The sequence below is a fragment of the Chrysoperla carnea genome, chromosome 1 (genome assembly GCF_905475395.1).
Source record: "Chrysoperla carnea chromosome 1, inChrCarn1.1, whole genome shotgun sequence".
NCBI lineage: Eukaryota > Metazoa > Arthropoda > Insecta > Neuroptera > Chrysopidae > Chrysoperla > Chrysoperla carnea.
The window spans coordinates 16,314,684-16,320,910 of record NC_058337.1 but is presented as its reverse complement, the minus strand read 5'-3'; positions in this window follow the sequence as shown (position 1 = coordinate 16,320,910).

Sequence of the window (6,227 nt, the reverse complement as noted above, 5' to 3'; positions counted from 1 at the left end):
CAGAGAATGTAGCAGTGTAATTTTAAGAATATCAAATTAGCTTTGACAATGAGGAAGTGTTTAACTTGGTTAAAAAAGCTCGTACAATCCAAAAACGCGAATTTTAGAGAAAAATGAACATGTCCTCCAGTTCTTTTATTAGTTTTTTTACAGAAAGCTTTTTTCAATGCACTTATGCTTTCAAAGTTCTTAAAAATTCAAGGATAAGTTTATCATAACTTTACCCCTCACAAAGCTGTAGATTTTAAAGGATATTTAATTTATTTAACACGAACCTTTGGCATTTTGGCAAAAATACATACTTAGTCAACTAAAACAATGTTAAAACAAAGGAAGAAGCAGCTTCCTGGATCCCGATTCTTATTATGAACTTAAAGATCAAAGATCCGATTTAAAAAAAGGACCAAGAAATATTATAAGGTATGTAACAATAACAGAAAATATTTAAAGCATAACATATACAGTGTGTCTCCGGATAGAGGTAACTATAATTGAAATTTTCTTTACCGAAAATAAAAATAGTGATTCTAACTTTTTGGCTACCCTGTACATTATTTAGAACTATTAAATATTCCCACATACTTTTCAGAATAAGTATATATATATATATATATATATATATATATATATATATGTATACAGTGGAATCTCAATATCTTGAACCTCAAGGGAAATACAAAAAATTTCGAGTTAATGAGTTTTCGATTTAAAAAGTAATTCGAGATACAGAAGATTTAATACATATTTAAAATTTCGACTTACGTAACTACGACTTACGGAGTCTGATTTTTGAAATTTGAGTTACGGAGTATAAGTATATGTACTATCAAATAACTCGCAGGAAAATAACATTTTGTTCGAGCCGTTTTCATGGTAAAACAGAATTTATTTAATGGGAACCTAATTTTTTTCATATTATTATTCTTTGTCTAACAAAAATGAACTTGCGTTTGAAATTTTTTTTTAGGCAACATTTTATTGCATCCCATATTTCCTCTTAGGCTAGAAATTATAGGTACTCTAGGATAATTATTTCCTAATATAAGTATTAGAAAAAAAAATCCCTGGGAGAATTATTTTACCACGAATAGTAATCTATTAAAAATAAATATTATGTAATCTATTTTTAGAAAAAATAACTCTTACAAATTAAAAAATGAGTGCCAGAAATCCATGACAGAATCATCGTTTTGGCTTGGTCACGAATTCAAAGTCACGGCTTTCCTTTTCTAAGTTATTTTGTCGAATAGACACCTTTTACTCTGTTTCTCATCAATATTTATTACGAACTATAGAAACTTTGTAGTAAAAGTATCTTGAGGTTTCACCTCCGAAAAATGCTCTATGGAAACATAGAATTAGATGAGTATGAACATACTGACACAAGAAAATAAAAATTTTGAACCGTTTTTGCCCGGATAAACAAACTTTGATTGCAAATATCTCCAAAATTATCCAAACTTCTCTAATGAATTCTCTAAAAAAGGGTATTTATCAAAACTTAAAAGTCGAGTAAAACGTGACGCATGTGTTTTTGAATCGTTTTCCATAACCCTCATATATATCTTTAAGAACGCAGAATTGTAAGGGGATAGAAATCAAATAATAGGAGAAAAACAAGATTTTCTTATGGATATAATATAATTTTTTAAGATTGGATTTTACATGTCACAAGAAACCAATGGTTACCAGTTAATAAAAAGTTTTTTAAAATAAAAACTAATATTTATCGATTAATGAAGTTCCCTCACCAGTAATAGAAAAAAATAAATCAGTAGAAAATGATCCAAATTTTTAGTATGTTGTAGTTAACGATACATATAATTAAATCAAAAAAAAATTTGGGTATCTTATCGATCAATTAAGAGAGTAATTAATTAATTAAAAATACACTAAATAACATAGCATGATATGAGGATGATTATGTTATTTAGTGTATTTTTAATTAATAAAAACTCTCTTAATTGATCCATAAGATACCCAAATTTTTTTTTTTATTTAATAATATGTATCGTTAACTACAACATACTAAAAATTTGGATCATTTTCTACTAATTTATTTTTTTCTATTACTGGCGAGGGAACTTCCTTAATTTTTTTAAACGCTACAAGCTATAAATTTTTCACAATATTAAAAATGATAAAAAATGTTTTTTATTTTTTTAATTATTTATTTATTTATTATTAACGTTAATGATTATCAACAAAAAAAAATTTTGATTTTGTATATCAATGAGTTCAGGAATACCTATAATTTAAAAGACGGAATAGTACCATTAATTAAACTGCTTGCCAAAATGGTATTACTTTCCTATGATGATGAGTATACAAAACACAACTCCCGCATGGCGAATATAAAACGATTAATCATAATATAATTAATTAATTGAAACAAATTAACTATAGGTATACATTTAATATAATATTGATTAGATATAACATCAATTATTTACATAAACAATTAGATACATACAAGTGAATTTTTTTCTAATATTAAGTAAGTATTTATAAAAATATCCTATCATTATTTTCAATCACGTATCTACGTGTATATTGATATCTTGATTTTATATTAATTTTGAATAATTTACGATTTATTTATTTTTAACACTTTACATAAATTATTTATTGCCTTCTATGATTAAATATTCAAACATTTGATATTTCATATTTTATAAAACAAATAAATTTATTATTATAATTTTATTTATAATGTACTGATTGGTACCTGCAACTTCGCATATATGAATATTTCAACATATACATACGATTTTTGAATAAATAAGTATCCCGAGCAAGTATTTTGGTCAAAGGAACATGTATCTGGAAAAACCACGCTTCAGAACCTTCGCACATCGTTTTTGATTTGTGCTGAATACCGATCTACAGAAATTTGTTAATAATATAAAATTTTAGTATTTTTAGAGAAATATATTTCTATTGAATTCTAATGTTTTGCATCTCTAACTGTTTTCAAACACTTTGCTCGAGCGACCTATTTACTACAAAAATAAATTATTTTTTGGTTATAAGATTAGGTTAGGCTAGGCTAGAGTGGCTGTCCAGGGACGGGAGACACTTTGGTCCGTTGTGATACCGAAAAAGGGTTTTTACACATTTATCTACACATATATAAACATTAATTTTTACCTGCATTACCGACTAACATCTCTAATAACTTCGTTTAACTTTCTCACAGGTCGCGAGACTATAGCTCGCAACATACCTTAATGGTAATACTTTAAACTGCAAATGGAGGAAATGTTGATATTTATAAATGTTTATTACAACCGTGTCTCCGTAACGGCCATTATAACCACGTAAATTTGTTAATACCCCTTACGGTGTTAAATTTATAGATTAGAGCTGTTAAAGTTTGCGTTTTTAACATATAAATCCTATATTGACGTGCTTTTAAAGGCATGCGCTTTATTATGTAACAAGACTAATTTTCTTAAGATTAATTTGGAAATCTAATATTAATTAGATTAGCATGACAAATATTTTCCCATAAAAAATTGTAATAAACGGCCCACGTTTTTCCGTAAAATACATTTAAAGTGCAATATATCGCAAGTTAATCTGCAAATTTTTTGTATTGTGCCAAAAATATCAAGAAAATTACGTAGCTTGACTTCAGTCCCACCCTCCCTTGACGTTTTTTAGCGTTGCTTTTGAACTTATCCCCTCCACCTCTTAACCGAACCACATACTTAACAGATGCTCTCAAGCTATATCTAATTGGTGTAGTAAGATTTTTGTGGCATCCTGTATATTATATGCTGATTTAAATTATTATTATATTTACTTAAAACAGCTTCTGCAATTTTAACGATTTTGCTTGATGATTTGTTTTGTTTTCTATTCTGAATAATTACAAAAATAAAGTTTAATGTAATATTTACATACATTTACAAAAAACATCAACTTTACATAAAATCATTTTTAATTTTTAAGTTTGCTTATATATACAGTAATTAGTTTGTAAAATGTTGTAAATACATTGCCATAGTTAAGGTTATTCAATTCCATAGAGATAATTCCATGGAACTGCAAAAACGCTGCCAAACGGTTGTCGCAGTCGAGAGGTAAAGTAGACGCGAAGTGCTGTCGTGGTCTCTCATACATATCTACAATTTCAGTGTCTTTCTATCTCTCTCACTGCGTCAAGAATCCACTAATTGCTTTTCCTATGACTATAGGAAAGGGTGTCCTGTTATTGATAACAGAAAATTATACCAGTAAATTAAGCTTATCAAGACAAATGGAAAATCTCTTTACCAAATTTCGATATGAGGTCTGACCCGGGAGATGTGGCTATGGGAAGAATAGAATGATTTATGAATTCACAGACCTATCAAATTCATTAAATTAGTTGGTGTCACTTCAGAATATAGTGGGGACTATCATAAAACAATAATTGATTGTAAATTGATTTAGTTGGGTGCCGAATACTAAAAAAATTTTGTTGTCTTTATTTATTAAAGAAAACCAAAAAAATTATACATATTTATCAAATTATTTCACCAATACAGAGACACTTAGATACCTCCAAATTATACATTAATATAGATACGGAGAGGATTAAATTGTGTAATATATAACACACACTGTCTATGACATTATATGTTATCTATTACTCAATTTAATCCCCTCCGTATCTATATTAATATAAAATTTTATACCTTCCACATCTAAGTGTCTCTGTATTGGTGAAATAATTTGATAAATATGTATTATTTTTTTGTTTTCTTTATAAATAAAGACAACAAAATCTATTTTTTTAGTAGTATTGCCTACCCAATTCAATCAATTTACAATCAGTTATTTTTTTATGATAGTTCCCTCTATATTCTAAAGTGACACCTACTAATTTAATGAATTTGATAGGTCTGTGAATTTATAAATCTTCCTATTTTTCCCATAGCCACATCTCCCGAATCAGGCCTCAGATCGAAATTTTGAGTGCTTTCCCATTTGTCTTTATAAGCTAAATTTGCTGGTATAATTTTATGCTAGCAATAGCAGAACACTCTGTAGTTCTATGGTATTATCTCTATGTTCAACTACAATGGAATTCGCCATTTGTTTGTAATAAATCTTGTTTTAAATATATCAATGATACTAGAGGAAATACTTATAACTACATTCTCTAAATTAATTTTTTTTTACCGCTTTGAGTAAAATAATTACTCATTTTTTGGCAATACAAATTTTGAAAACTTGTCATATTTAAGTGATTCCAGAACTTAAAAAAAGTGGTGGTGGGCTATGTTAGTAATAAAGTTGCCAAAGATGTGCATGCTACATGTTTAAAAAAAATACAATTGACATGTTGTAAAGTTATCATTTTATTGCATTTTTTTATTAATACATATGTCCATTTGCATTTTTATTAGGAATTGAATTATATTGAAAATTGTGTCAAAAAAGTGACTGTGGATTGGATTTGTCACTAGCTGAACTAAAAAGTAGAGTAGAGCAGAGTCCCCACTTTTTTAACGATAAAATAATTTGTTTTCTTAATTAATCGTTCTTTGTTTTAACTTGTAGAAATTATGTTCTACTTTTTAGTTCGGCTAGTTACAAAAGAGTGTTTTTTAGTTTTTTAAACTATTATTTCCTTTGTTTTACGATATTTTTGATCAATGGCTGGAAATTGTTGAACATTTGACTAAACTTAGAAGACAAGACTGACCCAATCTTGTATCGCATGATAACACCGTTTCAAACTACGGGGCTTAATTTTAATTTCTTTGGAACCACTTCCTACTTCTATGTAGCCTACCGTGGCCTTTACTATGACCTCCTCCCCGGATATAAGGTTGTTTTTCTTAATGTCAAGTAAAGAAGGCAATTTGTATTTTCTGAAACACTGGCCATCCTCCTGTGACATAGCTCAGCGTAGCTTTTGAACTAACTCCCCCCCTCTTTACCGGCCCACGTGATTTATGGATGTTCTTTATGGCATAATAATGGTTGCTTTTTACCTTGACACGTGTGTTCGTTCATAATTTCTAAGATTTATACAGGTTTGTACCTTATAATTACGGGTTTACAACTACTGAGGATTGAACAAGAGTTATTTCCAATGTTAAGCAAGCACATTGGAAATAACCGCTTTTAATCATTAACCTTGACCAGAGCGTGAGCTGGCATATCAAAGATCGGTACACGCTGAACCAACCATGTAGAACTGCTGGGAAAGCCTTGCTTTATTTGCTTTG